This window comes from Rhinoderma darwinii, chromosome 3 (assembly GCF_050947455.1).
Source record: "Rhinoderma darwinii isolate aRhiDar2 chromosome 3, aRhiDar2.hap1, whole genome shotgun sequence".
NCBI lineage: Eukaryota > Metazoa > Chordata > Amphibia > Anura > Rhinodermatidae > Rhinoderma > Rhinoderma darwinii.
Window position 1 is genome coordinate 245,183,538 of NC_134689.1, and position 22,935 is coordinate 245,206,472.

The 22,935-nt window shown below is 42.9% G+C and overlaps 1 long non-coding RNA gene across 1 annotated transcript; it reads left to right on the forward strand.

The window, feature by feature from the left end:
• The first annotated feature begins 569 nt into the window (after positions 1-569).
• Positions 570-21,841, forward strand: LOC142748016 (uncharacterized). Its single transcript, XR_012882120.1, has 3 exons — positions 570-649; positions 14,404-14,477; positions 21,524-21,841. It is a non-coding gene; the product is annotated as an uncharacterized LOC142748016 (long non-coding RNA).
• Positions 21,842-22,935: the final 1,094 nt, after the last annotated feature.

Here is a 22,935-nt window from a genome sequence, read left to right on the forward strand (position 1 = left end):
AAAAAATAAAACTAAATATAAGGTAAATGCCAGATTCAAGACACAGCTCAGCAAATTCAATACTAAAATTCTGGCTTAAGGGTATGTTCACACGATGAGAGGCATTTACGTGTGAAAAGACAGACTGTTAACAGCTGCTTCGTTTCACACGTAAATGCTCCTCCTCGTAATTTACGAGGCGTCTGAGACGCTCTGAGACGCTCGTAAATCTTGAGCTGTGCTTCATTGTGTTCAATGAAGAACAGCTCAAATTACGTGGCAAAGTAGTGCCCTGCACTTCTTTGCCGAGGCAGTCCATTTACGCGTCGTCTTTTGACAGCTGTCAAACGACGACGTGTAAATTACAGGTCGTCTGCACAATACGTCGGCAAACCCATTCAAATGAATGGGCAGATATTTGCCGACGTATTGTAGCCCTATTTTCAGGCGTAAAACGAGGCATAATACGCCTAGTTTACGCCTGAAAATAGGTCGTGTGAACCCAGCCTGAATATTGGTTTGAATGGAGCCATCCTGTATTTGGTGATTTGGATCCACACATGGTCTCCATGACAACCCTGCAACTGACAGAAATCACAGCAGGAAGTTGGCAGTTTTACTACATGGGCTTTGGGCCTGTGTCTTGAAGTGATCACATCTCAGCACAGAAGTAAGTTATTAAATGATCTTTTTCACATTTTCAGTGTACATTAAGGGTATTTTGTCTTCTGGTGGACATCTCTTTACTATCAGGACAGGTTATTTGTAACATGACTTATGTAAGCCATGACACCGATAGAACAGATCCCTCTTTGGGTAAGGCTACATGGCAAAATGCAATCGCCCACAAAGCGACCTCAGTACTTCGCTATAGAAACAAAGTCACGAGGTTCCTTGCAACTATGGCATAAAGTCTGCCATTGGTTGATATTTTATTTACGGTTGCAAAGTCACTTGCGACTTTTTCTTCCATTGGGAAACATGAAGGGAGAATTGCTAAGCAAAAAGCGCCAAAAAAGTGGAGTAAATAGCCTTACACCAAATTAATTATGCTTTAGACACTTTTTGCACCATCTTTGACAATTTAAAAAGTGTCTAGAGAAAGCAGTGTGGCTAAGAGGAGTTGTAAAAGGGGGCAAATTTCTAAACATCTAGCGCCATTTTATGGTGCAAAATCTTGGTTTAAAATACAGAGCCGCCAGGAGGTAACAAAAGAAAGAGAAAATTGTCTTGCCAGTTGTGCTAAATTTATCATTCTCCATGCTCCGTTCTGCCAAATTTGGTGCAGTTTCTAATTGTCTAGTTGTATCCTGTCTAAAGGCCCTTTTACACCATCAGACACTCGGCCGGTGTAGCGAGCGCCGATCAACGAGACATCGTTGATCGGCGCTCGCTTGCTCTTCTCTCACGGAGCTATGGATAGGGACAAGCGGTCGTTACTCCGTTTACACAGGGACATGTGTTGCCGACAACGATAATCTTTTACTTTTTTAAAACGATACGACCAGCAGATGATGGAGCGTTTGCTCATTTCTCTGCTGATCGCTTCCTTGTTTACACAGGGCAATTATCGACAACGAGCGTTATATGAGTGCTCGTCTGCACGATAATCGCCCAGTGTAAAACCCCCTTAACATTACAACAGCAAGGGGTATGATCACGCAAACTCAAAAAAGTCTAAAAAAAACGGCGCTGTTTTCAAGGGAAAACAGCTCCTGATTTTCAGACGTTTTTTAAGCCACTCACGATTTTCGTTGCGTTCTTTACGGCCATTTTTGGAGCTGTTTTCCATAGAGTCTATGAAAAACAGCTCCAAAAACGTCTCAAGAAGTGACCTGCACTTCTTTTTCACTGCCGTTTTTTTACGTGGCCGTGGCGTTTCAAAACGGCCGCGTAAAAAAACGGCCCGTCGGAACAGAACACAGTTTTTCCCATTAAAATCAATGGGCAGAACTTTGGAGGCGTTCTGCTTACAATTTTTCGTCCGTTTTTGGGCGTTTATGGCCCGGAAAATAGGCCATGTGAACATACGTTAAGGGTCCATTCAGAGCTTGACACTGTGTTTTTGGATGCAGTTTTTAATGCACCTCAACCGAAACGTCTCAATGGACCGTAAATCTGCCGCATTAAGTTTGGGATAATTCTATGATTTACGTGCGAACCCATGTCACTGCGGAACTCTAACCCTACACACACAGGGAAAATAAATGTTCTGGGTTTACTTATAAACTATAGCCCTGGATGGGTTAACCGCTTTATCACCAGGGTATTTTCCTATTAATGACCAGACACAGTGAAGATAAGGCCCTGTTCCCACTGCGTTTTTTTACACTGATTTTGACGCAGAAGCCCTGTTGAAATCTGCACCAAAAAATGCCACATATCACCCTCCATTGATTTCAATAGGAGGTAAAGGTGGAATTTTTCCCTAGCATTTTTTGTCTGCTTCGCACTTCAACTACTACATGTGTATATATATATAGCCTTTACATGCTGGTGTGATGGCTATAAAACATTTTTTTGTTCGGTCACCCAAAAAAAAGTTTGATTATGAAAAAATTCATAATGCGAACTAAAGCGTGTTTGTTGTTTTTTTTTTCAATTTCTCTTTCAATTTTAATTATAAATTGTATATAGTTGTAGTAAAACAAAGTTTTATTGTAGGTTTCAATTTCTGTTAAGCTCTTGGCAACATCCACTGTATGTGTACGGTGGATGTGCGCCCTCACAATATAGCGCTTTCTATTGAAGTGAATGGGAGAAGGCGGCTGCAAAACCTGTGAATCGCCTTTACATCCGTGTCGACGATTCCCAGTGAGCAAGTAGAAATGAAGGGTAAGCAGCTATTGATGGCCTATCCTGAGGATAGGCTATAGATTTTTTTTCTTTAGGGACTGGATAACCCCTTTAATTACAAAAACCAGTATAACTTTAAAAAATAAACATTTTACCATTTTTCATGTAAATAATAATAAAAAAATGTAATTGCTATCCCCGCATCCGTAAAAATCCACAATATTAAAATATCACAGTATTTAAACACCGTAGGAAAAAAAATCAAAATGTCAGAATTGCTGTTTTTTGGTTACCTTGCTCCTCAAAAAAATGTAATAAAAAGTGATCACCATGTCGTTTTTACCGCAAAATGGTACCAATAAAGACTACAACTCACCCCGCAAGAAAACAAACCCTAAGGCCTGGTTCCCACGTAGCGTAAACGCAGCAGAATTTCCTCAACAGAATTCTGTGCATCCCATGTGACCGCCGCTACAGCCAATCATAGACTGCAGCAGTCACATGGGCTGCAGCGTCATCCAGGGAGACCGGACCGGACTGCAATGGAGGGACACATCGCCATAACAACGGCCTATGTAAGTATGAACGGTTTTTACTGCTGCTTTCAGCAGCGGAAATTCTGTCCGAAAAAAAGCGGCGCGGTTTTTGGACGGAATGTACTACGAGTTCCAGGTTAGATACACTGCATGGTTTTTACGCAGCGTATCCATCCCGTGGGAACCAGGTAAATGTACACGATACTTATTACATGCGGAAAAACCGCAACGTAATACAGTACCAGCATAAACCATGAGATTTCAGGAAATCTACACGCTGCTGTATTTTCCCGCACATAAATTGTCCTGCGGTGCAGATTTTAAAATTGCGAATTCTATCTGCCTAGTGCAGAGGAAAATCGCACGAAAACATGCAGCATGAAAACGCCGCAATTTACGCATCAAAACATAAAAACGACACAGAAAAATGCTTTAAAAAAAAAAGCGCTAACTGGTGCGGTTTTTGCCTGCAAATTTTGTGCGTATTGCTGCGGTTTTGGTGCGTATTTTCCACTGCAAAATACGCAACGTGTGCATGTAGCCTAACACAGATCTATCGATGATAAATTAAAAATGTTATGGATCTAAAAATATGGGGACACAAATCAATTTTTTTTAACAAATTGTTTTTTATTTTGTAAAAGTAGTAAAACATAGAAAAAACTATATAAATTTGACATCTCCGTATTCATGCAGACTAAAGATAACATGCGGACAGTGTACATCGTAAGAACAAAACCCAAAAGACCATGGCGGTATTAGGGCATGACCACACATGGCGGAATTCCTCCGCAACTGTCCGCATCAATGCCGCACAGAATCTGCGTTGCAGATTCTGCAGCGGATCTGCACAAAATGTGCAGAAAATTGATGCGGACTGGCCGCTGCGGACTGCAGGAAAAGTGCTTCTCTTCTCCCTATTCAGTGCAGGATAGAGAGAAGGGACAGCACTTTCCCTAGTGAAAGTCAAAGAAATTCATACTTACCGCCCGTTGTCTTGGTGACGCGTCCCTCTTTCGGCATCCGGCCCGACCTCCCTGGATGACGCTCCAGTCCATGTGACCGCTGCAGCCTGTGCTTGGCCTGTGATTGGCTGCAGCCGTCACTTACACTGAAACGTCATCCTGGGAGGCCGGACTGGAGACAGACGCAGGGAGTTCTCGGTAAGTATGAACTTATATGTTTTTTTACAGATACATGTATATTGAGATCGGTAGTCACTGTCCCGGGTGCAGAAACAGTTACTGCCGATCGCGTAACTCTTTCAGCACCCTGGACAGTGACTATTTACAGACGTCTCCTAGCAACGCTCCCGTCATTACGGGAGCCCCATTGACTTCCTCAGTCTGGCTGTAGACCTAGAAATACATAGGTCCAGCCAGAATGAAGAAATGTCATGGTAGTAAAAACAATACGCTCCGCAGCACACATAAGATCTGCGGACTTCATTGCGGAATTTTGACTCTCCATTGAAGTCAATGGAGAAATTCCGCCATGAGTCCGCAACCAGTCCGCCACTGCTCCGCAACAGACAGAGCATGCTGCGGACACCAAATTCCGCTCCGCAGCCTATGCTCCGCAGCGGAATTGTACGCATCGTGTAAACGAACACTGCTAAATTAAAGTGAAAGTCAATGGAGAAACGGCTCCGCTGCGGATTAACGCTGCGGAGTGTCCGCAGCGGAATTTAAGTGAAATTCCGCTATGTGTGAACCCGCCCTTAGAGATTGAATGAAGCATCAAGGCACATGCTCATTCTCTGCTCTATTCAAGGCAGAACGGGGTTATATAGGTCCGTATGACGGCCGTTGTTTCAATAAAGCCTTAGTCTTATGTACTTTTAGACTATGTACACGTTTTGTAGCCAATTTTCATTTGTATAGCTCCAGTGCATTTAAAATGAAAAATTAAGCCATCTTGTAAATTCCCTACTGATCCGTGTCTACAGCTCCTATGCAGGTCTTAGGGTCTCCATGGTAACTGACAATAAACAAACCCTTTTACGTGTAGTCTTATTCCGCAGTCATACTTCCTTTAATTTCTCCCATTTTTCTCGCTAACCTACTGAATGTATATTAGGACTAATTTGAGGATAGATGGAGTGAAGTATAACTGCAGAATCAGACTGCACGGAATCTATTTGTAGTATTATCGTATGTGTACACACAAAATCAAAAACTTCTGAAAATACGGAGCTGTTTTCAAGGGACAAGAGCTCCTGATTTTCAGACGTTTTTTTAAGCCACGCGCTTTTCGAGCTGTTTTTCTGTAGAGTCAATGAAAAACGGCTCAAGAAGTGACATGCACTTCTTTTTCGCGGGTATCTTTTTACGTGCCATTTTTTTGAAAATGAGGCGTAAAAAAAGTGCTTCCAATCTTTAGGCCGTTTTTGGCCCGTTTACGGCCCAAAAATGGCAGAAAATAAGCCATGTGAACATACCCTTAGGCATCATGCATATGACCGTATTTTTGCGGCCACAATGTATCCGCATTTTTGCAGCTAAATTGTGGACTCAATATTTTCTATGGCCCCATGCACATGACTGTGACTTACACGTATTAGTACGAAGGCCGCAAATCCGAACTGCAAAATCTCAGGACCAGTCATTTTACGGTCCGGATTTGCGGATTCATCAATAGTGGTGAATTGTTGTGGATCTGTGAGTCCAGATGACACTGATTCACAACAAGGGTTTTTTGCGTTCCAACTGACCGCAACGAACACGTTGTTTATAAGAACCGCAAAACCAATACGGTCGTGTGCATGAGGCATTAGTATGTACTGACATAGGAGCTGTAGACACAAAGCGGTAGGACATTTTTAATTGCTTATTTGCAAAGTTGCTTAAAGTGGACCTTCCCTTTAAAGAGTAACTATACTTTCATCAAACTTTTGATATGACATAGAGACATATCAAAAATTTGGATCAGTGGGGGCCCGGGTTCTGAGACCTCCACCTTTGCTGAAACGAAGGTGTAGAAACGCTCAGCTGAGCGCATTGCACCTTTGGCTGTTATCAGCGCTCTGTCAGAATGTGTATGTTATTCGTCTTCAGTCTGACAGGGAGCGCTCACAGCCAAAGGTGCAATGCGCTCAGCTGAGCGTTTCTACACTTTCGTTTCAGCAAAGGTGGAGGTCTCAGCACCTGGCCCCCACTGATCCAAATTTTTGATATGTCTCTATGTAATTTTAAACGTTTGATGAAAGTGTAGTGTAGTTACTCTATAAATATAACACATTTTGAAGCTGGCATGTACACAGTAAAGTATCTGCTGGCACTGACATAAAAAAAGGAAACAAAAAAGGAACATGTCACATTGTTGGTTAAATAAAAATAGAAATCAACATTTATGTCAAACATACAGTAAAAGCATGAAAAGTATAAAAGTAAAATGTATTAACCTATTTGTCACCAGAACCCTACTCTCAATACATTAAAGGAAAAAAGTCTAAAAATTAATTAAAAAAAGAAGAAAAAAAATAACTCGCCCTCACTGCTACTACAAATAATTAGTTTTGGTACAAAAAAAGTGGCTTGGTTGCCCATAACAACCAATAATTTAGGTTGCTTTATGATTATAGGTAGAATTCTAATTATTGTAACTAACATTGTGACATCATCATAGGGCTTCTAATTCCCTACTGTGTACATGCTTGATGAAGTAACTAGCAGGAACTCCGCTGTGCCTATGATCCTCGGTATACGTTTTCTTCATGTAAGTACAATGTTTCTTTTTTAGGCCCTGTTCACACAAAGTTTTTTGGCGCTGACTTTCACGCGGAAATCGCATCGGAATCAGCGCCAAAAAAAACAGCCAAAATCGCCCCCTTTGATTTGTATTCGAGGCAGAGGCGTGTTTTTTTCCCCCAAGCGGCTTATAGCCTCTTGCGGGGAAAAAAAAGCGGCATGTCGTGGTTTCTCGCCTCTGACCTCCCACTGAAATCAATAAGAGGCAGAAAAACCCCACGGCGCTCGTTTCTGAGCATTTTTCACATTGTTTTTTGCCCGCCGTCCTTGCTTTACCTTCAATTGCCCAGGGCAAAAAACGCCACGAAAAATGCAGCAAAAAACGCGGGGGAAAAAGCACAGGCAGGTCAAAGTTTGCCTCAAAATTCATGAAGGAATTCTGCAAAAAAAACTCTGCGTGAACAAGGCCTAAGAGTGAAATATGATATGACCTGTAACAATGTATTGCCCTGTACCCATTAGTTAAATGCAAACTCTGCTGGGAATGTCCAGGAGACTCTTATAAAAAGGGGGCGGCCTCCTGGAAGAGTAGGCTCTTCTGGGGGCCATGCTGTCAGTGCTGTGCAGGTAGAAGGGAAAAACATATACAAAAATAGAAAAAAAAGGTATCCACACATACACTTATACTGTACAGCACTCATAGGCTTCTATTGTGCAGACTTATGCAAAATATTTCCTTTTGACTGATGATTGACAGTATTGCGTCTGGATAACTTTTTTCTTAGGATACTGCAAAATGTATGCCACTGTGTTTCATAATAGAAGTCAATGGATAACAAATCATAGCTATACGTTTGCATACATTTAAACAGTATGGGTGTATTCACACGTGGTCATATTGTGGTTTTGTATTCATTTTGATGTGCTGTCACCCCAACATGTGAATGTTCCCTATATGTTTGGATCCTACTGAATAGACAAAAGATAAAATGCAAAGCGTATACTGCAAAGGAAATGTAGCACTACATACCGGCCGTTCAAACGAATAACTATCCATGTAATGAATGGAAGCGCCAGATTCAGCAGAGCCGGCCAGCCGCCACTATGACGTCCATGTGCCCTAATAGGCATATGCACAGGCAGTGGTAGCGGCTGCTACGGGGCCCGCAGCATGACCGGAGGCTTCGCTAGCAGCGTGACGCCACTGAAGGGGTTGTTCCTACAAAAGACATGCATGTGGATAGGGGATACATGTGGGATCGCTGGGACGCCCAGTGATAAGGAGAACGGGGGTCCGAAAGTTGCCCGAAGTTCTCCATGACAAAGCTCGGACTTCCGGGGTCAGTCGGCAGCTTCATAGAAATGAATTGTGCACCGGTCCCGCTTGTGTGCATGCGTAACCACCGCTCCTTTCGTTTTTATTGAACTGTGCAGACCCCGGAAGTCCAAGCTTTCTCATGGAGAACTTTGAGGGACTTTCAGTCCCCCGTTCTCCCTATCGCTGCCAGCGATCACACATGTATCCCATATACTGTGGATAGGGGATACATCTCTTTTGTAGGACAAACTTTTGGCCGTTTTTGGGGGGGGGGGGGGATTGGGGGCTGTGTGGCGTTATCTACAGGGGAGGGCTGTATGGCGTTATCTACAGAGGGAGGGCTGTATGACATGATCTACAGGGGGAGCTGTATGGCGTTATCTACAAGGGGGGCTGTATAGCGTTATCTACAAGGGGGGGCTGTATGGCATTATCTACAGGGGGGCTGTATGGTGCTATCTATAGGGGGGCGTTGTGTGGCGGAATATATAGGGAGGCACTATCTTCAAAGGGGGGTTGTGTGATACCCAGTCAAAAGTTTCCTATGGGACCCAGTCTTTCCTAGTTACGCCCCTGTGCCCAGAGGTTGTCTTGATGAGAGGACCTCTTTAAAATTAGGAAGCTGTGACCATTTGTTCTTGATAGAGGTAACCCAGATGACTTAGGGCATAGTTGCTAGGGGTGCAGAGTTAGCAGTCGCACCCGGGCACTGTAGCCCAAAGACCCATTTGAAACATAGCATACCATTACTATACATGGAACATGGTAGGTGGGGGAGGGGGTCCTGTTACAAATTTTTGCACTTCTGTTGATGACAGTAAACAACACAGTACAAGCATAATACACTCCCAAAAAAACACAAACATAAGAAAAAGAAAGCAAATCAATGAATATATAAAATTCTCCCACACCAAGTAATTTAACGTTCACTCCTTTTACAAAAATATAATAGAAAGCACACTCAAAATAGAGCCTTTAAAACACGTAAAGGCTATGAACACGTTTATAGCTAATTTTCCATTAATCAGTGTTTTATTTGATTTTAAACAACTTTTATTTATTTTTTATTTATTTTTTTATTATTTTTTATTTTTAAACAACTTTTAAATTAGTTTTTTTATAAAAAAAAAGTCGAGTTTTTGAGATACAGCTTCTATGTAGTTTTTTTATACATGGAAGCTGTATCCTGCCGTCAAAGCCGATTCTGTCAGGTCAGAAGGTTCATGAATTTAGATGTAATCATTATTAGCTGGATCCTGCGTGCCTTGACCAACTTTCACCGGACCTGTGAGTGCAGCTGAGCTGTCAGAATGGGCTTTGACAGCAGGATACAGCTTCTATGTATACAGGACACATGGAAGCTGCATCTCAAAATAGTTTCTGCCATATGATTCACTCATGAACTGTGGTTGTCAAGTCGACATTGGGGCCTTCGTGGGGACATAGTGACTGGAATTAGATTGTGTGGTTGTCATGAGGGCATTGTGACATTTTTGGCGACATTGTGGTATTAAAATGGGCATTGTGATTGGGAAGGTGTGCATTGTAGTTGTCATGAGAGCATTTTGGTTGTCATGGGGCATTGTGGTTGTCAGAAGAGGCATTAGGGACATTGTGGTTAATTGGCTGTATTCCGAATGGCTAAGGAGGCATTGAGGGCAATGTGGCTGGCATGGAGGGACTTGTGACTGTAATGGAGATATTGTGGCTGGAATAAGGGACATTGTGAATGTCATGGGGGCACAGTGGCACCTATAAGGGCATTGTTGCTTGAATGGGACCCATTCTGGCATTTGGATAAGACATATAGCGGGTGTTATGTGGGCATTGTGGCTTGCATTAGGGACATTGTGGGTAGAATTGGGGCAATCTAGTTGACGTAGGGCCATTTATGGCATTGTGACTGGCATGGAGGGCATTGTGTCTGTCATTCCCGCATTGTCATTGGCAAAAGGGGAATTGAGAGCATTGTGTCTGTAATGGAGATATTGTGACTGGGCTATGGGACAATGTGACAATTTGTGGCTAACATTGGGGATATTTTGATTGGGATAGCGGGTGTCATGAGGGCATTGTGGCTAGCAGGTGTCATTATGGCTGGCATAGGGGATTTGTGTTTGTCATGTGCTGGTTAGCAAAGGGGGAAGTATGGGCATTGTGGCTTTCATAGGGGCATAGTGGCTTTCAAAGGAGCATAGACGGCTTGTGGTTTACATTTTGGCATTGGGGCTGGCATAAGGGGCATTGATGGCATTGTTGCATGGATAAAGTACATTGTGGTTGCATGAGGGAGATTGTTGATTTTATGCAGGCTTTGTGGCTGTCATGGAGGCATTGTGATTGATAAATGGGGAATTGAGGGCATTGCGGCTTGCATGGAGGGCATTTTGGTTGTCATAGTGGCATTGTGCCTGTTATAAAAGACATTGTGGGTTTCATGAAGGCATAGTAACTTTTACAGGAAGTTTGTTGCTAACATTTGGCATTGTGGCTGCCTTGGGGGCATTGAGTGCATTGTCTTCATGGGCACATTGTATCTTACATGGGAGCTTTTTGGCTGTCATGCGGGGCATTTTAGTTTGCATGGAGTTGCATGTTGCATGGAGTTTGTGTGTTGCATGGGGGACATTTTGGCGGTCATTGTGGCAGGGATAAGGGGTATCGCCAGCATTGCTGCTGGGATATAGTGCTCTATGGCTGGCATGGGGGCTTTGTGGCCGGCAATTTTGGCCATTGACAGCATAGTGGCTGTCATTGAGGCATTATGGCGGAGATAACAGAGATTGCGTGTGTCATGGGATCAATGTGACTGTCATGGGGTTTTAGTGACTTAAAAGGAGGAAATGTAAGAAACATGGGGCATAATGTGGCTATTATAAAAAAAAAAAATTCTAGTTCGCATGGGTGCATGGTAGATAGGATAAGGTACATTGGGGGATTTATGAGGGCATTGTAGTTGGCCTGAATAGCATTCTGGCTTTTTTTGGTGTATTGTGGCCGACATGGAGGACACTACGGTTGTTATGTGGGAATTTTGGTTGGCTTAGCAGGTATTGAGAGTATTGTGACTTGCTTAGGGGGCATTGATGTCTTTGGGGTTGTCATGTGGGGGAAATGTGGCTTGCACTGAGAACTCTGTGGTTGGCATTGGAGTCATTTAGATATTATGGGACAATGTAGCTATAATAGGTGCATTTTGACTGGCATTGGAACATTGTGTCAGTCAGGAATTTAGGAGAGCAAAGAAGAAAAATGTATTTTACTCAAAGGGTTTTTGTTCCAGGAGGCACAAGTTAAGTGAGAAACAGTTATTTAAACAGTTGAGTAAAACTTTGTTTTCAGTCTTATCTAGGGCTGTAAATTGATAAATTTCCTGAAAGTGTGTTACATAGTTTCATAGTTAGTACGGTTAAAAAAAGACACGTCCATCAAGTTCAACCAAGGGATAGGATAAGTGAAGGTAAAAATTTTTACACATAGAGGCTAATATTTTTTTGTTTTAGGAAATTATCTAAGCCTTTTTTAAAGCCATCTACTGTCCCTGCTGTGACAAGCTCCTGCGGTGACTGTTCCATAGATTCACAGTTCTCACAGTAAAGAAGGCTTGTCGCCTCTGCAGGTTGAACCTTTTTTTCTCCAGACGGAGGGAGTGCCCCCTTGTTTTTTGAGGGGGTTTACATAGAACAGGATTTCACCATATTTTTTGTATGTGCCATTAATAAATTTATATAAGTTAATCATGTCCCCCCTTAGTTGTCTTTTTTTCAAGGCTAAATAGGTTTAATTATTTTAATCTTTCCTCATAACTTAGATTCTCCTTGCCCCTTATTAGCATTGTTGCTCTTCTTTGTATTTTTTCCAACTCCAGGGCATCCTTTCTATGAACTGGAGCCCAGAACTGAACTGCATATTCTAGATGAGGCCTCACTAATGCTTTGTAAAGTGGTAATATTACATCCCTGTACCGCAAGTCCATGCCTCTTTTAATACACGTCAATATCTTGCTGGCCTTTGAAGCAGCTGATTAACATTGCATGCTGTTATTTAGTTTATGATTTACAAGTATACCCAGATCCTTCTCAACAAGTGAATCCCCCAGTGTAGCTCCCCTAGGACATATGATGCATGCAGGTTGTTGGTACCCAGATGCATAAGTTTACATTTATGTACATTCAACTTCATTTGCCAACTGGATGCCCAAACACTTAATTTGTTTAAATTCGCTTGCAATTCAAGCACATCTTCCATAGACTGAACGATATTACATAGCTTGGTGTCATCTGCAAAAATAGAAATAGTGCTATTAATCCCATCCTCTATATCATTAATAAATAAGTTGAATAATAGTGGTCCCAGCACAGAAGCCTGGTGTACACCACTTATAACCGTGGACCATTCAGAGTAGGAACCATTGACCACAATTCTCTGGATACTGTCCTTGAGCCAATTCTCAATCCAATTACAAACGATACTATCTAAACCTATAGTTGTTAATTTACCCATTATACATCTATGAGGGACAGTGTCAAATGCCTTTGAAAAGTCCAAAAACACTATATCCACAGCGGCCCCTCTGTCTAGGCTTCTGTTCACCTCTTCATAAAAACAAATCAGGTTAGTTTGACAACTTCTGTCCTTAGTAAAACCATGCTAGCTGTCGCTTATAATACTATTTTTTGTCACATAATCCTGTATATAGCCCCTCAATACCCCCTCAAACATTTTCCCCAAAATGGATGTTAAGCTTACTGGTCTATAATTACCCGGGGAAGACCTAGAGCCCTTTTTGAAAATAGGCACCACATTTGCCCTGCCTCTCTGAATATTATGAAGAGGGGGACTGAAATAACTGAACTAAGCTCTTTAAGAACTCTAGGGTGTAACCCATTTGGTTTCAAGGCCTTGTGTACATTTATTTTATTTAGCTTGGACCATATCTACATTCATCCAATTCAGTATATCAACTGATCTATTAACAGCACTGGCATCGGCTATATCAGCTGCTCTTTCTTCTGTTGTATATACAGAGCTAAGGAACCCATTTAGTAACTCTGCCTTCTCTCGATCCCCTGTGACCAACTCCTCATTACCACTATCTAAGGGTCCTACATGTTCAGACCTTGGCTTTTTTGCATTTATATACGTGAAAAAAAATGTTGGGATTTGTTTTACTATCCTTGGCCACCTGCTTTTCGTTTTGTATTTTTGCTAATTTTATTAAATTTTTACAGATTTTATTACGCTCTATATTCATGAAAGTCTTCCCTGAAAAAAGGTTTATTTTTGTCGTTGTTTTTTGGGCAGGATTTCATTTTGTTTTGCTATAAATGTCGTAGTATAGTTGATCTGTCTCCTTTTCTTTGTCTCTCTAGGGATTTAGTCAGAAGTTGCTGCCCCATATCCAGCTGTTTTCAATACTAGTGATATCACTGTGTGTCCTAACTTGGCGCATGTGCGGTCTTTATTGAATGTGTGATATTTTTCCTGATGGATGATATTAGCTGTACTGTGTCCTCTCTAGGCCATATTTAGGTCCATGTCATACAAGAGTTGTAAATGGTCCACTGAGTAGATTGTAGAATGGTTTTCTGTTTTATAGAGGTGTGAAGGAGAGTGCTATTTCTTCTTGGCATCTGATCTTTGGTGTGATTGGTAACTAATTTAGGAGTTGTGATTAGAGACAATTATATTCTACTTGTGGCTTCTAGTCGGGATGGGGTGATCGGTGCAGACTCTTGGATAGGAAGACTTGAGGTGGGATCTCTAGTTTGGCTCCTCAGAATGTATCTCAGAAAGGGTCTAATTGGCCCTTAAAATATTTGGGGGTTTCATTAGAAAAACTTTTTCCTTGGCCTGACGAATACACATGTCCTGTGTTGAAACGCGTTGCCTATATTCAATAAATCAAGGAATTTACCATTGCTAACCGTTTACTTACTAGTAGCGCTCCCCTGTATATCCATACATTTTTTCCAATTTTATCATTAGAAACTAGGCACACTTAAATCTCTTTACTGTTTCCAATACATCTATAGCATATACCAGGAACGTATTATCACACCTCTTTCTTGATTTTTTTTCCTAGATGTCTATTTGAAAGTGAAGAAAAGCAAGATATGGAATCCTCCAGACAGTGGCAATAGAGGAATCAAATGACTGGTAATTAATAATATTATTAATTACTGATAATTATCAGGCTAGTTTCTAGCTCTTGACTTTCAGAGGTGTGGTAATACATTCCTAGTATATAAGGATATATGTCTAGTAGTACATATATTGGCTATAGATATTTGAGGGCATTGGCTAAGGTGGGCAATGAGGCATTGTAGTTGTCAAGGGGGCAAGTAGACCATCAAGAGGCATTGTGTTTGTTTTGCGGTTGGCCTATTACTTTTGCCATGTAAGGCTTTATAGTTGTCACGGGGGCATTGGAGTACACATAGGAGGCATGCAGGGTAATTTTAATGCTATGAGGGACATAGTGGCCTTCATGGGGGCATTGGGAGCATTGTGGTTGTCCTCAGGAAATTTTAATTGGCATTGGTGTCTTTGTTTCTGGTATATGATGCATTCCAGGATTGTGGTTGTCAGGGGACATTGTGGCTTTCATGGGGACACCGTGACAGGGATTAGAGACAATGTGGCTGTCATGATGACATTGTGACTTTTTTGGAGGCATAGTGGTCTTTATTTGTGCTTTGTGACTGGTAAAGTGGGCATTGTAGTTGTCATGAGGGAATTTTGGTTGTCATTGGGCAGTGTGGTTGTCATAGTTGTTTTGCAAATGGCTAATGGATCATTAAGGCCAATGTGGCTGGCATAAGGGGCATTGTGGGTGGGATGATGGACACTGTACATTGTATCTTTCATGAAGGCTTTTGTGGTTAGTTGGCATTGTGGCTACCTGGGTGGACATTGTTGCTAATATTGGGGTCATTTTGGCTTGGATAAGGGACATAGCAGATGCTATGACGGCATTTTGGCTGTCAGGTGTCATTATGGCTTGCATAGGGTACTAGTGTCTGTCATGTGGTGGTTGGCAAAAGGGGAAGTGAGGGCATTGTGGCTGGCATATGGGGCATTGTAGCTGTCAAAGGGGAAAATTAGGAAATTGTGGCATTAAAGGTTTGTGGATGTCATTGTGGCATTTGGCTGGCATAAGGGGCTTTGAGAGAAAAATGGCTGTCATGGAGGACATTGTGGCTGTCATGGGGAATTTGTATTGGCAAAAGTAGAAATGAGAGCATATTGGCTGGCATGGAGGACATTGTAACTATAATGGAACTAATGTGACTGGGATAAGGCACATTGTGTCTGTCACTGGGGCATAGTGGCTCTTATGGGGGCATTGTGGCTGGCATTTGGACATTGTTATTTGAATTGGTACCAGTGTGGCTAGCATTGGGGAATTCCGACTTGGGTAAGGCATATAGTGGTTGTCATTATGGCATTGTGGCTTGCATTAGGGGCATTCTGGTTAGTATAGTTCTATTCTAAATGGCATAGGGCCATGATTGGCATTGTGACTTGCATGGAGGGCATTGTGGCTGTCATTTTTGCATTGTCGTTGGCAAAAGGGGAATTGAGGGCATTGTGGCTGGAGGGTTTTGTGTCTGGTATAAGGGACAATGTTGGGGTCATGGGGGCATAGTGGCTCTAAAGGGAGCATTGTGACTGTCACTTGGGCATTGCTGCTGCCATGGGAGGTATTATGGCTGGGATGGTGGACATTGTGGGCATCGTTGTTATCATCGAGCATATTAGATTGTGATTATCATGGTGACATTTTAACTTTCATGGTGGCAAGGTGGCTGAGATTAGAATCCGTATGGCTGGCATGGAGAGCATTGATGTGTTTATTTTGGCATTGTGACTGGTAAAATTGACAGTGAGGGCATTGTCGTTGTCAGTCGCATTGTGGCATTGTGTTGTAGGGGAATAGTGGCTGTCATGAGGAAAGTAACTAGCATGGGGCACTATAGCTCCCATTGTGGCATTGTGGCTGGCATGGAGGGCATTGTTGCTAGCATTGTGGTTACTGTGGTTGTCATGGGGATATTTTGACTGGCATAAGAGTCATTGAGGGCATTATTGTCAGCAGGGCCATCCTTAGGATAGATTGCACCCTATGTGAAATTATTTTTGTGCGCCCCAACCCATCATAAAAAATGCCCCATAAAAAAGTATAATACCCCCGCAGTATAATGACCTATATAGTGCCCCCACACAGTATAATGACCCTTTAGTGCCACCATTCAGTATAATAATAATATTTAATAATATATTATAACCCCTTCAAGGACACAGTAATTTGTCCTCTAAATTGTGCTCACAAAGTATTAAGCCTCCTAAGTGCCATACACAGTATATTGCCCCTGTAGTGCCCCCACACAGTATAATGCCCCCCTACCCTGGCTGCACACACAGTCCCTCCTTGTAGATAGTGCCCCCTGGAGATTGTGCCATACAGCCTGCCTGCAGAGAGTGCCCACAAAAAAACTAATTGTACTCACCTAGACCCAGTTCCCACGACGAACTGAGCTGCTCCACAACACCGTCTATGGGATCCTTGCGTAGGCAGGCGTGATACTGTTGCCTAGTAAAGAGTTTTCCAACCTTTTTGGCCTTGAGGCACCCCTTGAAAAAAAATCAGCCCCCTACTCACAGTAAAATGACCATCAGCTCTCCACTCACAGTAAAATGACCATCAGCCCCCCACTCACAGTAAAATGACCATCAGACCGCGACTCTCACTAAGAACTAAAATGTTATTCATTTTGGAAGTGCTGCCTTACTGTCTTTTATTCTTGCCCTTGTAGGTAGTGCCACACAGCCCCCTTGTAGGTAGTGCCACACAGCCCCCTTGTAGGTAGTGCCACACAGCCCCCTTGTAGGTAGTGCCACACAGCCCCCTTGTAGATAGCACCCCCCTTCCTGTAGAACGCGCCACTGTAGCTCCCTGAAGGTTCGTAATCCCCCTGTAGCCTGGGATTCCACTACTGGACGGTGCGCTTTATGTGTCTGTCCATATATGGACAGTAACGTCAGGGGCTTCTCCTAGAGTGGAATACCTGGTATTGGTGTTGAAATTCCAGTCCAGTAGAAGCCCCTGATGTCTCTGTCCATTTATGGACCGTGACGTCAGGCTTCTCCTGGAGTGGAATCCCCAGTCACAGCGTCCGCAACACTGTGGATGGGGTTTCACTTCAGGAGTTGGCCCTGATGTCACTGTCCAAATATGGACAGACATCAAGCTCTACATCCAGGTGGGGAATCCCTGGCCACACGGGGATTCGGTTCCTTCAGGGAGCTACAGTGACACTATCTAGTACCTCCCTGCTCTGTTATAGCATTCAATAGTATTTACATCCTAAGGACGCAGATTATATTGAATATGGTGTCGCTATTGCTGTAGCAGCCAGAGCAGCTGCTATCGGCACCACTGGCCCAATGTCGCCGCTAGCAGCCGCTATGGCTGCTACAGCCGTAGTGACGCCACTTAGAAAAGCGTCTGAAACACATGCAGGGGAAGGGAGCCAGCGCAGCGTCCCCTTCCTCCTGCTGGAGTGATGCGACCTGTGCAATGGCACCTGTCGCACACCTCTAAGGTCAGCCCTTGTTGTCATCACGGGGCATTGTGTCTGGGATAAGGGACATTGTTTATTTAATTTGTGGCTGTTGTGAGGTTTTCATGACTATCATGGGGGCTTTGTGATTGGTTGGTATGTGAGACATTTACGGCATTGTGACTGGCATATAAGGCATTGTAGTGAGCATTGGGATCATTGTAGTTGTCATGGAGGCATTTTGACTGGCATAACAGGCATTGGTTGCATTGTTGCAGGGGTAAAGTACATTGTGGCTTTCATAGTGGCATTGTGGCTTTCATGACTGCAATTGGGCTGGGAAAAGAGACCTACCAAGTCTCATGGGGGCATTGTGGCTGACCTGTGCCATCATGGCTGGTATTGGGGCTTTGTGATTATCATGTGGACATTGTGTTTGGCAAAGGGGGACGTGAGTACATTGTGGCTGGAAAGGAGGACGTTGTTTTAGGCAAATTAGATCATTTTGGTTGTCTTAGGGGCATCAAAGTTATGTGGCTGTCATTGTGTCATTCTGGTTGGCATAAGGGCTATTTGCAGCATTGTTGCTGAAATAAAATACATTGTCGGTGACATAGGGGCATTGTAGCTAGGATAACGCATATTGAGGACATTGTGGCTGTCATGGGGGCATTATGACTGGAATAATAGACATGGAGTATGTTATTGTGGCTGCCATTATTACTGACATGGGGGCTTTGTGTTTGTCTTGGTTGTTTTGTCATTGGCAAAGGGAGAAGTGAGGGCATTGTGGCTGACATGGATGGCATTGTGTCGCAAAAGGGGATGTGAGGACATTTTGGCTGTCATGGGGGCAATATGGTTGGCATACGGGCATTGAATATTTGTGGTTTTCATTGGAGTAGCTAGGCGGGCATAAGGGACATTGTGGGTGTCATGTTTTTTTTTTGGCAGAGATAAGGGATATTGCATATATCATGGGATCATCATGGCTGTCATGGGGGTTTAATGGCTTTCATGTTATAGATTAGGGGCATTTTGGTATATTGGTGATTTAATGGGGGCATTCTGGATGTCAAGTGGCATTATGGTTGTCATGGTTGCATTGAGGTTGGCCTTTTGCTTCTGCCATGTGAGGCATTTTTGTTATCATGGGAGTATTTTGGTACACATAGGAGGCATTCAGGGTATTGTTACTGCTATGGAGGAAATTGTGGCCTTTACGGGGGCATTGTGGCTGGCATGGGGAGCATTGAGAGCATTGTGGTTGTTCTCGAGGAATTGTAATTGATTGGCATTGTTTCTGGCATATGATGCTTTCGGGGACTGTGGTTGTCAAGGGGAAATTGTGGCCTTTATGGGGACATCTTGACTGGAATTATAGACAGTGTGGCTGTCCTGAGGGCATTGTGACTTTTTTGGAGACCTTGCGGTATTGAAATGGGCATTGTGATTGGGAAAGTGGGCATTGTAGTTGTCATCAGAAAATTTTGGTTGTCATATGGCATTGTGGTTTTCATAAGAAGCATTAAGGGCATTGTATTTGTCATGGTTGTATTCTGAATGGCTAAGGGGGCATTGAGGGTAATGTGGCTGGAATAGTGGGGCTTTTGACTGTAATGGAGATTTTGTGGCTGGGATAAGGCACATTGTGGATGTCATGGGGGCATAGTGGCTCTTATAAAGGCATTGTTGTTTGAATGGGAACCATTGTGCCTGGGATTGGGATATTTGGATGACCTATAGCGGTTGTTATGTGGGCATTGTGGTTTGCATTGGCGGCATTGTTTCTGGAATAAAGTACATTGTGAATGGCATGGGGGAGTAGTGACTGAAAAAAGGGATATAGCTGTTGTCATGTCGGCATTGTGGTTAATATGGAGACTTTCTTTTTGGAAAGGAGGCATTGATTGCATTGTGGCTGACCTGAAGGGCATTGTACCTTGCATAATCCCATTGTGGCTGACGGAAAAAGAAATATAGAACACTGTGGCTGGCCTGGAGGTTATTGTGGCTATAATAAAGACAGTGGCTGAAATAAGGAACATTGTGGGTGTCATAAGGGCATTTTGGCGGAGATCAGGATATTGGTAATGTTATGTCAACATTGTCATGGGGCATTGTAGTTGTCATAGGGGCATTGAAGCCATTGTGATTGTCATGGTTGTATTGTGGTTGGATTAGGGCATGGAGAACTTTGTGTCAGGTCAGTGAGAGCTTTTTGGCTGTCATAGGGGCATTGAATGTATGTGGTTGTCATTGAGTCAACGTGGTTGGCACGGGGAAGTGAGATCACTGTGGCTGGCATGGGTGGTATTCTGTCTCGCAAAAGTGGTGTCATGGGGCATTGTAGTTGTCATAGGGGTATTGAGGCCATTGTGGTTGTCATGGTTGTATGCTGGTTGGCTTAGGGCATTGAGGGCATTGTGGCTGGCATAATGGACTTTGAGGGCACTGTGGCTAGGAATAGAGACATTGCGGACATTGTAGCTGTCATGGGGATATTTTGGCTTGGATATGGGTTATTGGCGATTTTTTTTGGTGGCATTATGATTGTCATGGGGTTTTTGTGGCTGTCATGGGGCTTTGTGGTTGGTTGGCAATGTGGCTGGCATGGAAAACACTGGTTAACAGAGGCATTTTGACTGGGATAAGTGACATAGCAGGTGTCATGAGGGCATTGTGGCTGGCAGCTGTCACTATGGCTGGCATGGAAATTTGTGTCTATCATGTGGTTGTTGGCAAAGATGAAAGTGCTGGCATAAAAGGCATTGTGGCTGTCTTGGGGTCTTTGTAGTTGTTATGCCAGCATTGTGGCTCGCAAAGGAGGCATTCAGGACATTGTGACTGGTATGAAGTGCAATGTGGTTCTGATCGAGGAATTTAAATTGGCATTAAAGGCATTGTGTCTGGCATATAAGGCATTTGGTGATTGTGTTTGCAATGGGAACAATGTGGTTTTCATAGTGGCAATGATGCTGGGATAAAACAGAGTTTGGCTGACATGGGCACATTGTAGTTTGTATATGAGCATTGAGGGCACTGTGGCTTGCATTAAGGACGTTGTGGCGGTCATCGTGGCTGAGATAACGGTTATCCCAACAGCAATGCTGCCTACAAAGTACATTGTGGCTGGCATGGGGACATTGCAGCCGGCATAGTGGCCATTGACATCATTGTGGCTGTCATGGTGGCATTCTCGCTGTGATAATGGCCATAGCAGGTGTGATGGAAACATTGTGGCTGGCATGGAGCCAATGTGCTTGGCAAAGGAAGAAGGGAGGGCATTGTGGCTGGCATGAAGGACTTTGCGGCCTGCAAAAGGGTAATTCAGTGCTTTTAAGCCATCTTGGGGCACTGTGATTGCTATAGGGGAATTAAAGGTTTGCGATTGTCATTGGGGCTGGTGTAAGAGGCATTGTAATTGACATGGGGCATTGTGGGGGCATAATGTATATATCGGATATCCTTTAATTATTATCAATATATAGACTCCACACACATTTGTAATAAGGGCTGGGCACTGTTTATGACACAAACATCCCCCCATTCCTGTTATGACTGAGGATGTCTTACATTTATACATACTTTGATTACCATTTTTGATCGAACGCTGGTCTTTATTTATTTTTTGCACAGCAGAGATGATTGATTGCTGAGCATGCACAGTGGAGCTCTGTGATCGTAGCTGGAACCTGGAGTGTGGTGAACTTTCCTCCTTCACTTTTCTATTGTAATAACAATGATTGACATATTATTGATGATGATGTATTAAAGATGTATTACACATTGTAGTTTTTCACGTTTTTGAAGATTATATAACTATTTGATGTATGTCATTAAGACTAATGTATGCTTCACCTGGGAGACCAGATTCACGATGTTCACTGGTTGGAATGGGCCATGTGATCATTTGTATTCACCCATTTATAACGATGTTTTTAGACATAATGTTAGGCTTGACAAAGACCCTTCACTCACTATGGGTCGAAACGTTGCTTGTCGTTTGTGGATGTCTTGACAATAAAACCACTTTGATGATTTGAAGACGTGTGCTGTTGTCCTACTACTTCTTTGGACAAACATCCCCCCATGTCACCTAGGCAGCTCCATGAAATGATCCATACACGAGAAACAACAATTAGAGCAGTTGAGGCCAATTTATATATAAAATTTTTTACTTTTATTAAACATATATCACAAGCAATATTAAAATGCAGCAAGATAAGACTCTAGTAAGAATGGCGGAATTAGTAATAAATATTGTTGCTGATACATTTACATGGGATAACAAAGTAGCATACAGTTACTTATATGAGAATAGTATATACCTCCCCTCACAAGGGGAAATTTTCAAGCTTAGTGAGTATATTATCAATATATTGAGTATATGTCAATAAAGGGGGATAGAGTAAAGTGACAGTGCTTTATAAAGTAATCTGTATGGCAACAGCCTTACCCATGGTCAGCAAACAGGGTGATAGTGTCCGCTCCTCCATATGAACCCCAAAACTGTCCCAAGAAGTGACGTGCAATTCTTTTTCGCGGGTGTCTTTTTACGTGCCATTTTTGGAAAACGGGGTAAAAAAACGCCCCGTCGGAACAGAACACCGTATTTCTCATTAAAATCAATGGGCAGATGTTTGGAGGCGTTCTGCTTCAGTTTTTTCAGGCGTAAACCCCCCGAAATACGCCTGAAAAAACTCTGTGTGAACATTCCGTAATTGTATGGACCCACAGAATAAAGTTGTAATTTTTACCACATGGTGAACACCGTTAAAAAAGATACCGAAAACACAATGTCGGAATTGTTTTTTTTTTTTCATTCCCCAAAAAAACGAATAACTGTTATGTTTACACACAGCATTTGAAGCTTAAAAATCAGTCGCTGATTCTGTCTCCAAAATCAGCCTGTTTCCCCATGTTGATTTTGGAGGCAGATTTTTAAATGCCGGCTGTGTTGAAAGCTGTTTATGGGGCTTTTCAGCATCAGAAACTGTGCCCAAGCTAGTCTGCGCTGTTTTTCAGCTCTCATTGCTAAAATGGGAATT